Raw genomic sequence first — 13476 nt, forward strand, 5'->3', positions numbered from 1 at the left:
AGACTCAAGAAAGAAAAAAATGTTTACAAACTGACTCAGACCTAGTCTACCCAATCTTGAGCTAGTTCAAATTATAATATGATCTTGTGGACCTAAAATCTTAGAGGGCAAGACAGTCGTAGAGAAATATAAGTGTTTGGTATCATCAAAATCATATTCTTTAAAAATAGATTAGCAATAATCTCCCCCTTTTAGTTGATGACAAACACAAAAATAAAATTCTAACCAGTTAAGGCAATTCAATGGAAATAGTGTAAAGAAAAGACACAGGTCGACTACTCAATAACATAATGAAAGTACAAAGCAAACAATGCAGCAAACTACTCCCCCTTTTGATATCACAAAAAGGAGGAGGAAAGTTGAATATAAACAGAGCAAAAACTAAACAAATAGAAACAAACAATAATGAAAAAAAAAATAGCAAATAAAAAAAACTAATAAAAAGATGGCCCCTGATCATCTGAAGGAGGAGGTGGTGGTGGTGGCTACTGAAAGTAGCTAGGCAAAGTAGTGAATTGGGCTCCCAACTAGGCCTTCTCCTGGTCATTATGGTGTTGCAGGAAAATAATGTCCTCAGTATATTGCTACTCATGTGTAATAACATAAGTCTTAAAATGGGTCTTCCTATTGATCTAATCGCTCCACCAGCTAATCTAGCTGAGAGTGCTGATAGAGCGGAGTGGGTACAGGAACAGATGCTGGCATTGCCTCTCCTCAGATCCATCGGCTTCCACGTCCCCAAGGTGGAGACGAGTACTGTGAAGAATGTGGAAGGAGTTGTTGGAGTAGAAAGTTGGTTTGAAGTTTAGTGGAGCAGGATATTATGGGTTATATTTTGATTCTAAGACATAAGAAATGATATGTCCTAGGGTTAGATTTAGCTTCCTCCTATTCCCTAGATAACGAATGCTAGGAAGATGCTCGGTGTAGCAAAAAATTAAATCAGTGGCATTAAAATCTCGATGGAATAAAATATAAAAGGTGGTGATCAAAAGAAGTGGTGTGATATGAATGCGATCCCCAGCTTTTTGAAAAATGGAAGTGTAAAGGAAATGTTGGACAGTCCTAGCATCTTTGAGTAAGATGCAAGTCTCTACAATATGAAAGTGAGTATTGGTGTTACGAAGAATGCGGTTGGCTATAGCCCAATTATAATCAGGGTCAGAACACGGGGTGTGAAGTTTGTCCCTTGTGGTGAAAAGATGTAAAAGCTCAGCACAATGCTGATATGTAATCTCGACAGGACATCGATTTACATAGGATCCAAGAGAAGTAAAGGAAGAATTTATATGGCGACTAGCAAAACATTTGAAAAGTAGATCGTAATTAAAAGGAATAGTAAGAGTAAGGAGAAAACATATGGAGGAGTGAGCAAAGAGATCAAGTATTGTATATGAGAGAATATTCAGATTTATAGACCGGGATACCATGATTCCTGCTATCTTGTATCTTTGGAAGGAAGCTTGATTGTCTACCTTAGTGACTCGAGGATCAAGAGTAGCCCTTACAGAGCTCTCAGAAGGGTAGTGAGATTGCTTGCCTTCTGCCATGATCAAGAAAATCAAGAAACTAGGAAGTAAGGAAAGTAGAGGAAGAGGGTGTGAGAAAAATGGCTTGAGGTGCTCAAAATTTAAAGAATCAGCCCGATTGTCTAAGACGATCACAGAATCGTCCAGGCTGATTGGGTACAATAATTATGTCCAAGAGGATTGGTCAAAAAGGTGGTCCTATCATTCAGAAAGATCAGATATCACCTTGGATGATTAGACATAGGACATCATCCCGAGGTCAAGCTAGATGACCGTTGAAAAAGAAGATCGTCTTGTCCAATTAGGTGGATCTTTTAGGATGATGCACAATAATGGATTGTACTAACCAAATTTAAAAATGTTTAAAATATTGGCACGTGTATCATCCAGAACGAACATGTGGATGATCATAAATAATGGATCGTACTAGCCGAATTTAAAGTTTTAGAAATATATTGCCATGTGTATCATACAGGACGAAGAGAATCATCTGGAATTATCATAGATGATTGAAGAAGAAAATGATCAAATCATCCATGACAATAAAGCATCGTCTAGGATGAATAAAAGCAGATAGTTCATAATAACCTGTAGATGGAATTTTAAAAGTGAATTGAACTGATCAACCGGGATGATGTGACAAAAAGTTTAAAATTGAGGATGGATGAAAATGATCAGAGAAGGCCCAAAGACATAACAACACCAAAAAGAACAAAATATGAAAAGGATAGAAAAGAAGAGACAAAAAAGAAAAAAAAATAGTTTTAGCAAGGCAAGAATATGATAAATGCTCCATGTAATTGAATTTTAAAGACTTATAAGACCAATGAATTAACATTGTCGAAATCTGAAAATGGTAGAATATCCGAACCTGTTAACCCTAGCTCAAACTTCTTTTAGGGCAAAATTATCTTTTGAAAATAAAAGATCTCACTCAGAATAAACTAATTAGGTAAGAAAAGAAAATCCATTCAAAACTTGGTTTCAGAGAAAATATCTTATATAATAATATAAAAAAGTAATTTATCACAATCATGAAATTTGAAATCAAGCCTTTTAAAATATCAAATAACACATGAATTCTTCTAAGCTTTAAAAGTTTGAAAGAGATGTAAGGTCATCTTTTCTGGGCTCATTTTATACCTCTTTTCAATTAAATGGCACACTTTGCGTCATTGACCACCTTTTTTTTGTTATATTTCTGAACTAGATCCCTTTTTAAAACTCTTTGATACTTTTAGTTGTGAGTAGATCTTCTAGATATTAGAAAAGAAAATCTCACTCTCTAATATTAGGAAGAATAAACCATAAAACAGACTCAAAATCATATGATAAATATAATGATAAGATTTTAAATTACTTAAAAGTTATATAAAGACTTTGAACATAATATATATAAAGTATATTACTATAACAAGATTGAAAATATCTTAATTGCAAAATCCAGTTGTTAATTTGAGATAGACTATTATTTAGAAAAGAAAATTACACCATTAAAAGAGGTTAGAGGGAGGGAAACCATCATTGGTGTTCTCCATTTAACTGATTTAGAGATATTTAAACATTAGCTATAAATCTCCAAAAAATAAAAACTAAGGAAAAATATCATAAAGAAAAAAAAGAAACTAAAGTAAAAATAACTATAACAGTAAAGATGAAAAGTTAAGAAAAACTAAGGCATATAATAACAATAATTACCAGAGTAGTAAGCATGCAATTTAGAAATTATTAAGTAACAAGTTTAAGTAATTATGAGCTGCGAGCCTTCGCTGTCCAAGTATCATATGCTCCCACGAGGCCTTTGATGAGAGAACAAATGTCAGATTTAGAAACCCAAACAGATTTTGGTCCCTTCTTATGAAAAGAAGAATGCAATGTATTTGTGTTATGCTGTGAAACACGTAATTTTTGTCTCCATACCCAATGTGTGCCATGGAGAATAGTGCAAGTGTGTGAAATATGGTCCTAGCATGCCAGATGAAAAATATCTAACTCCAAGAAAATGATTTACTAATCTGTTATGGTGGTGATATTATGTGATGCATGCAATATTGGTTTATTTTCAAAAGCTTTGAGCTTTAATTTTAGTAAATCATGCTCATCAATTGAATCAGAATTCTTTTTATTTAACTCATCAAATTCATCAAGTAAAGATATGTGATGGTTATCAAGTAGAGTGTGATATTTACTTAAACTTTCATGGTCTCTTTGGAAATTCAAAATCTCCAATTGTAAACTAGCTTACTTTTCACAAATTTTAACTAATTGATCATAGGTTGGTTCACATACCTCTTCTTGATCAAATTGATCAAAAAATGATCACTCATTAAGCATAAAATTGTTATATCTCCTTCAGCTTTAGTTTCTGATGAGTTTGATGCAGAATCTGCTTAGAAAGCTTTTTGGTACTGCTTCTTATCCTACATATACTTGGGTTGCTCCTCACCCTTCTCCTTACTTTGGTGCTCCTTAAGTGTAAGACAACCAGCTTTAACATGTCTAGGCTTCCTACATTAAAAGCAAATAACATCAGAAGAACTTTAATAATATTTGCTATCTTTATCTCTTTTCCACTTCTGATGATACTAGTTGTTCTTCCTTAAAAAGCTTTTAAATTGCCTTGTAATGAACGCAATATCATCATTTTCAGATCCGGAAGAATCAGTGATTGTGTTGTTAGCCATTAGTGCTACAATTTTCTCCTTCTTTTACTCACTTGCATCAAATTTTTTTTATTCACCCCTTGCTCGTAAGTAATGAGTGCTCTAAATAAGTTCTCAATTAAATAAGTATTTAAATCTTTAGATTCACTAATTACAGTGATCTTAGCTTCAAAAGAAGAATACAAGCATCTCAAAGTTTTATTAACTCTTTTATAATTAGTTAGCTCTCTTCCTAAAGCATATAATGAGGTGACAATTTAAGTAAACCTTGTATACATATCAAAAATTGATTCAAAAGATTTCATATGAAAAAGTTCATAGTCACGCAACAAAATATTCAACCTAGATTTATTAACTTCATTGGTTCCTTCATAAGTTACACATAATATATCCCAAGTTTCTTTAATAGTTACACAAGTTGAAAGATGCATATAATCTTTAAATTTTAAATCAAAGAAAAAACAATTCAAGTATTTTACATTAAGTTGTGCTAAATCTCTTTCATCAAAAGTCCATTTAGTAAAAGGAATTTCAATTTTAATTTCATTAAGTTCACAAGAAGGTGTTGTATAACCTTCTTTAACAAGCATCCACATATGATAATCAAGTGATTGTAAAAACATAGATATGTGAGTTTTTTAAAAATCAAAAGGAATATTATCAAACAAAGGTGGTCGTGTAATAGAATATCCTTTCATTGTATTATGATTACCAATGTTAGCCATGAACTAAAATTCAAAAGTTTTCAAAAACTTATTTTTATGAATCCCGCTCGGATACCATTTGAAAGTGCTTTGATACCACTTGAATGTGCTCTGATAACACTTGAAAGTTCATTAGGTATGTTAAGCCCTTCTGAACTAGTCCTAAGGCTAACCAAGAGGGGGATGAATTAGTATTTTAAAAAATATTTATATCAAAACACAAACTTAAACTAAAACCTAGATTCACCATAGAAATCAAAGTGTGAAAATTAAATGCGGAAGCAGTAAAAAAGAACATAGAAATCTATAGTGGTTTGGTCAACACAACCTACGTCCACACCTTGGAGGCACCCTACGAGTATTGCGCTAAACTCAGTGTCTCTCCTTTTCCCCGCACATCAAGGTAAGGAAGCCTTCACAAACATTCTTTCCACCAACTCATGTGAGACAGAGAACCTAACTCCTTTCTCTTCCTCCAAAATAGGCAGAGAAACCAACTCCTTTTGCTTCCTCTTGAAGCAGGAAAAGAACCCAACTCCTTTTGCTTCCTCTTAAAGTAGGCATAGAACCTTGATCAGATGCTGAAGTTTACCTCTCTAGAACCCCCAAGGAACTAAGGGTGACAATTTGAGAAGAAAATGATGGATCCTTACTTGGAGCAACCTTTAAGAACCCCCTCACAAACTCCCCATCATAAGATCCTCTCTCTCTCTCTCTCTCTCTCTCTCTCTCTCTCTCTCTCTCCATTACTCTTCCTCTCCTCTTAGCTCTCTCAGGTCAAAATAATAATAAAAGATATTCTAAAGGGTATAACAAGTGCTCTTAAATATATGAGCTTTGGAATTGCTCATTAATTATAACTTATCGACTTTATCTTCCATGATGATATAAATATCATCATGTACGATCAGTGGAATTTAAGCTCAATCTGTCAGGATGATCTGATGAAATTTATTCATATTGTCCAAGATGATACAATATTGTCTTGTACGATAAGTACAAATCATGGAATATCATCCAGATTATCGCCCTGAATAGTGTTTGTATGATGAAAAAATAACTTGATCATCCAGGCCAATCTCACAATCATCCCGGACGATTAGTACAAATCCATGAAAATCATCCTGAATATTACCCTGGATAGAACCTGTCTGATATGTGATCATTTAGGAAAAACTAAGGTTTTTGAACTTATCATCCCGACTGATCCCGTGATCGTCTAGGATGATGTAATTGTATCAATCAAGCCCTAATTACTTTCCTTAATTAACATATTAATATAGGCATAATTGTGTTGCATCATTTAAGATGATGCCCTGGTTGATGTCCAAAAATAAATAATACCTACACAGATTTGGCGGCTGATTCTTTCTAATTTGAGCCTATCATCCTGGCCGATACAAATATCGTCCAGGATGATCTGATTAATGATGACCGCCTTAACCAGGATACCCTAATTAGGGTTTCTTTTTTTAGCTGATCATTCAAGATAATTTTTGGATCATCTTGGTTAATGTGAACAAAAATAGAGAACTCTAAAAGCATTCAAAAAAATTCCCGCAAGTGTGTGTGTGTAAGGTACTTTGATAATAATAGACTCAAGAAAGAAAAAAATGTTTACAAATTGACTCAGACATAGTCTACCCAATCTTGAGCTAGTTCAAATTACAGTCCGATCTTGTGGTCCTGAAATGTTAGAAGGCAAGACAGTCATAGATAAATAGATGTTTTTGCTATCATCAAAGTCATATTCCTTGAAAAACAAATTCGCAACATAAGCTAAATAATATTATATATGCAACTAGTTTTATTTTTCCAAAAGGAGAACCCAAACTCATTTGGATTACTAAGACTAACATTTGATTATTTTGAAGGTATGCTCTCATACAAGATCTCATGATAGCATTTGAAGCATATGATTGGAGACACTGCACAATTCATGTTGTTCGAAGCCAGAAATGGAGGCAAGGTTATACTAGGTGATAATACCACTAGGAAAGTGGTTGACAGTGGTATGATCGGAAACTTACAAAAATTTTTCATAAAAAATGTATTATTTGTTGAAGACTTAAAGCAGAATTTATTAAATATTAGCCAACTATGTGATAAAGGGTATAGTGTTAATTTTATTTTAACTAGCTACATATTAAACCTAAATGGAAATAATGTATTGTATGAAATTTGGGTAAATAATGTTTATATGCTAGATTTGAATTCTATTAAATCTCCTAATAGTTTTTATTTAAAAATAATTTCTTATGAATAATGGTTATGGCATAGGAGACTTTGTCATGCTAGTATGAAAAAACTTAGGAAAACTACCTTAAAGGATTTGGTTAGAGGTATACAAAAACTAGACTTTACTAAGGATCAACCATTGTGATGTATGTCAAATAGAAAAACAAGTGAAGTACTCATTTCATTCCAATAAGGATCTTAGAACTAGTAAAATAATAGATTATATAAATGGATCTTTTTGGACCGGTTAGCACTGTAAGTCTAGGAGGGAATGTATATGGATTTGTTATAGTTGATGATTTCTCAAGATTCACATGGGTTAAATTTTTATTTCATAAGAATGAATCATTTGAGAAATTTAGAGATTTTTTGACATGGATTTAGAGGAAACTAAGGTGTTAAATTTTAACTATTCAAAGTAATCACGAAGGTGAATTTGAAAATAAAATTTTTGAGAATTTTTGTAAAACACATGGAAATGATCAAAATTTTTTGCACCTAGGACCCTCAATTAAATGGGCTAGTCGAAAGAAAGAACAAAACATTAATTGAAGCTGATAGAGCCATGTTAGTTGAATATAAACTTCATAAATATTTTTAGGTTGAATTAATTAATACTGTATATTTTATTCTGAATATGGTGAACATAAAGTCAAAATTGAATAAAACACCCTATGAGCTTCTTATGGGTAGTACACCTAATTTATCACATTTGTATGTTTTTGGATGTAAGGTGTTCATACATAATAATGGCAAATCTTCTTTAGAAAAATTTGATCCATAATAAGATAAAAAAAAGTTTCTTGGGCCTTTAGTATTGAAAATTATATAGAGTATTTAACAAAAAAACTTTGGTAATTGACGAGACTATACATGTTGTATTTGATGAATCTAGAATTTTAGAAGAGCAATGTTTGAAAGAGGATGATTTAGAAAATAACTCCTAAATGATTTAGAAGATTAATTTGGAAGAAAAATTTGAGATAGAAAACTCGTTGTTTAGATATTTGGTAGTGAGGGTGTTAGGACTAGGTGTGGACTTGCAAAGAAGTCAATCATTCTGACTTTATTTCATTGATAAATCCCATAAAAATAAATCAAGAACTTTTAGATGAATTTTGGATTTTGACAATGCAAGAAGAATTAAATCAGTTTGTAAGAAATGATGTCTGTGAATTAATTATAAGGCCGAAGGATCAAAGTATAGTTGAAACTAAGTGGGTAATTAAAAATTAAATGAATGACTTAAGAGTTATTATTTGAAATAAGGCTAAATTGGTGGCTAAGGGGTATAATCAAATTGAAGGAATTGATTTTGAGTAGACTTTTGCACCTGTAGCAAGACTTGAAATAATTAGAGTTTTATTAGCCTTTGTCTATTTTAAAGGATTTAAATTGTATCAAATGGTGATTAAAAGTGTCTTTTTGAATGGAACAATTCAAGAGGATGTTTATGTTGAACAACCTCCAGGTTTTGAAAATTTTAAATTCCCTAATAATATTTTTAAATTAAAAAGACATCATACATAATGAAACAGACACCTAGGGCTTGGTATGAGAGGTTAAGCACTTTTCTACTTGAGAGATCTAATGAAAAAGGAAGTGTGAACATCATTCTCTTTTAAAAGAAATTGGGAGATTATATGCTCATTGTTCAAATTTATGTTGATGATATAATATTTGGATCTTCAAATAAGAACTTTTGTGATAATTTTTTTACAATAATTAGTGAATTTGAGATGAGCTTACTTATAGATCTTAGTTATTTTCTTAGTTTTAGCATTAAGCAAGTTAAGGAGAGAACATTTTTTATTCAGTTAAAGTTTATTAAGGATATCCTTAAGAAGTATGAAATTGACAATACTAAACTAGTTAGTACACTTATAAGTTCCTCAGATCAGTTGGATAAGGACCTAATGGGAAAATCTGTTGATCAAAAGAAATTTAGAAGAATTATTGGACCTTTACTATACTTGGTAGCTAGAAGAGAAGATATTATGTTTAAAGTTTATTTGTGTGCTAGAATTTAATCATATCTAGAAGAATCACATTTGACAGCGATAAAAAAGATTTTAAGATATCTTTTGGAAACACAAAACATAGGAATTTGGTATCCTAAGTGTTGAGATAGTTGCTATTTAGTTCTTAATTTTTAATATTCCTGTAACTTATATATTTTTTGTGATTTTAAATATTATTGTTTTGATTATTATTTCTCCTAACATATTTTGGAAGAATTATTTTGTTGTTTTTGTGTACTAACATTATGAAAAATCATACTCCAGATTGTTGAAGACTTCAAATCAGATTAGTTTTGGGGTTATTATAATTGAAGTTTGTATTTTTTATTTTATTGAGTCTAAGAGAGTGTAATTGTAATTGAGTAACTATGCACAAATACACTAGGGGAGAGTTTAAAATCTATAATTTTGAAACTGATCATATTATACGATTTCCTTTTATACAGGATGATCTGATAAGTTATTTTCCATTTGAGAATTCAAATGAACATGAAGTAAAAAATTTTCTAGGTATGGATCGTACTGTATGATATACCATTTATATATATCTTCTAGAGTACGAAATGGATGGGTTCCTTTTCGTCCCGACTGTTAGTCCCGATGAGCTTGAAAATTTATATAACTAATCGTATTATGTGATATACCGTTCGTACATGCCTACCAGAGTATGAAATGGATGTGTCCCTTTTCGCCCCGACTGTTCATCCCGACGAACTTGAAAATTTATATAACTGATCATAATGTACGATATATGATTCGTACATGCCCTACAAAGTATGAATTGGATGGGTCCCTTTTCGTCCCAACTTTTCATCCGAATGAATGTGAAAATTTTCTAACTAATTGTACCGGATGAACTTGATTCTTACCGAATGATGATTATGTACAAATTATTTCATATCGATTCACAACAAGTTTGCACCCAATAATATTTGAACTGTTCGTACATACAAACATACGATCGTACTGTACGATCGCGTGCACATGAAATTAAAAATTTTAGTTTTTTGGACGATTTTTCTTGTCTTTATTATAAAAGGTCCACTAGAACTGGCGTGAAAAAGTCTTATCTTTGTGATTTTTCAAGAAAAAATTAAAGAGAGAGAGTGGGAGAGTGTTTAAGTGAGATTTCTTACAATTGGAGTGTGAAGTGTTCACAAGGTAACTCAAAGGTAAGGATCTCTTTGTGATTTTGGTGTTTACTCTTCTTTTCTTCTTTTTAATTACGTGTGAGAAGATCTTTGGATAAGATCTGGCACTCTACCAACACGTGGATGGTGTGAAAGGATGATGTTACTCTGCTGACACTTGGAGGGAATGAATGGATGAAGATATCTGCCTACACTTTCTATGGTGTAAAAGGACAATAGTTCTTTGCCACACCAGGGATGGTGGAAGGGAGGTTTTTGTAAAGGCTTCTCCTCCATATTATTGGGGCTTAAGAAGAGTCACTTAAGTAATAGTTCAATACCTAAAGAGGAAGTCTTCAGTAAGTGGATGTAGGCCGTGTTTGATCGAACCACTATAAATCTGTGTCTTTTAATTTATGCATTTTATTTTTTTTAAGTTATTTGTTATGGTTGAAAGTTCATTTAAAAACTTAAATTAAATTGCTAGAAGATTCTAATTAGTTTTTTATTTAAAAGATTCAAGAAACATTTTAAATTACCAATTCACCCTACTCTTGGTTAGCTTTGGGTTAATATCTTAGGTTTAACAACCTATAGGGAATCAACAACTGGTAACAGAGCTTTATTTAAAATCATAAGTTTTGACAACTTTTTAAAAAATGAGAGTGACTACTTTTGGAAATATCGATCACTAAACCTCCATTATTATATAATATTCCTTTCGATTTTTTGGAAAACATGCATATCAACTTTTCTGCAATTACTAGATTATCGCATGTGGGTTTTAGTTCAAGAAGGGTATACTAAACCAACTAGATTAGTTGATGGCATTAGAGTTGAGTCACTCTTTACTGATTGGACTGTGGAATAATGTGACTTAACACAGTTAAATGCTAAATTCTTAAACAATTTCTTTCATGCACTTAAGTCAGAATATTATATGCAGATTTCCACTTGCAAAAGTGGAAATGACATATGGAATAGGCTTTGTATTACTTATGAAGGGCCTAATGAGTAAAGAAATCTAGAATAAATATCTTGTTGCGTGACTATGAATTAGTTTGCATGAAATCCATTGAATCTATTTCTTACATGTATACAAGATTCACTCAGATAGTCACTTCTTTGCATGTATTAGGTATGGATTTAATGAATGCTGAAATGGTAAATAAAATATTTTATTATTTACCTACTCTTATGACACTAAAATAACTATCATTATAGAGTCTAATGATTTAATGTTTACTCTATTTTTTATCTTCTTGGATCAATAATTACTTACGAGCAAGGTGTGAATCAAAGGAAGATTGATGCAGGTGAATAACAAAAAGAGAAGAACATTACACTGAAAGGGGAGGACTCAAAGAGTGATCAGTCACAACTTCAGGATAAGGATTACATTACCTTAATGACTATGTAATTTAGAAGTTTTATTAAAAGGAGGCAGTGAAGATGCTAGTAGTGGGACAAAGGTTAGTTCAATAAAAATATTAAGGTTTCTAATGATGTGATTTGCTATGAATGTAGGATACTTGGACATATATAATTGGATTGCCCAAATCTAAAAGCCACTCTTAATAAGGGGAAGGTAAAAGAGAAAGAAAATGCGAAGAAGGGCAAGAAGAGATTTCAAAGGACTTTTTGGGCAAACAGCGTCAGATTTATCAAAAATAGTAAAGGAGGAGGAAGTCACCAAGATGTGTTTTATGGCCAATAATCTTGATTAGTTAGATAAAGAAGAAGTATGTAACTTGATCTATAATGAATTATTAGAAGTTTCTAAAAGAATTTATAATGTTTATAGAAAACTTAAGAAAATATATACTAGTCAAAACCTAGAAATGCAAGAATTACAAAAATAATATGAAGTCATTAGGAAAGATCACTCATTGATAAATAACAATCACATGAGATTACATGATGAATTCTATTACTTGAAAAAAAGAATGATCTTTTGAAAACATCCTATAATCAATTTGAAAAAGATTTTAAAAATTTCAAGGATGAATCTGAAAATAGAGATCACTATTTAAAATATGATATTAATGTGTTAGAAGATGCAAACACATTTCTTAAGTTGAAAGTGAAAGCTCTCGAGGAAAATAGGAAACTCACAACACTTGAATATTTTATAAATCGTATTTGGAGGTAAGAATTTTTAAAACCCAAGAAGAGAAATATTTAATATATAAAATTAAGAAACTCATTTTTAGAGTTAAATGATACACTTATGGGATAATTGGATATATTTCAGACACTTGTACTTTGGATAGAAAACCTCATTTAGTGTGGAGACCTATGATGCATAAATTAAACCTTACCATACATACATCTAGTTTTAAATTGTGAAAAGGAGAACCCAAACTTATTTGGGTTTCCAAGTCTAATGTTTCATTGTGTTACAGGAATGCTCAAGTACAAGGCCTTGTGTGAGCATTTGGTACCTGAAAAGTGGTTGTTAAAAGAAAATGACTAGAGATACTAAACAATTCTTATCGCTAGAAGCTAGAAATAGAGGCAAGGTTACACTGGGAGTTAACACCACAAGGAAAGTGGTTGGTATAGCTATGATCAAAAACTTGTAAAATTTTTTCATAGAAAATGTACTACTTGTAGAAGGCTTAAATTACAATTTGTTTATTATAAGCCAGCATTGTGATAAAGGGTACAATATAAAATTTTTTTCCACTAACTACATATTTAGTCTAAATGGTAATGATATATTGCATGAAAAAAGGGCAAAAAAAATTTATATGCTAGATTTGAATTGTATTAAAATTACTAATTCTTTCTATTTAAAAATAATTTCATATAAATCTTGGTTATGGCATATGAGACTTTATCACGCTGACATTAAAAACCTTAGTAAAATTACCCAAAAGGATTTAGTTAGAGGTATACCAAAATTAGACTTTACTAAAGATCAATTTTGTGATGCATGTCAATTAGGAAAATTGGTATAGCCCTCTTTTCAGTCCAATAAGGATCTTAGAACTAGTAAAACATTGGAGATTTTTCATATGGATCCTTTTGGATTGATTAGCACTGTTAGTCAAGAAGGGAAGGCATACAAATTTATGATAGTTGATGATTTCTTGAGGTTCACATGGGTTAAATTTTTATTTTATAAAAAGTGAATCATTTGAGAAATTTAGAGACTTTTCGACTTAGATTCACAGGAAATTAGGGAA

Source organism: Dendrobium catenatum, unplaced genomic scaffold (genome assembly GCF_001605985.2).
Source record: "Dendrobium catenatum unplaced genomic scaffold, ASM160598v2 fragScaff_scaffold_920, whole genome shotgun sequence".
Lineage (NCBI taxonomy): Eukaryota > Viridiplantae > Streptophyta > Magnoliopsida > Asparagales > Orchidaceae > Dendrobium > Dendrobium catenatum.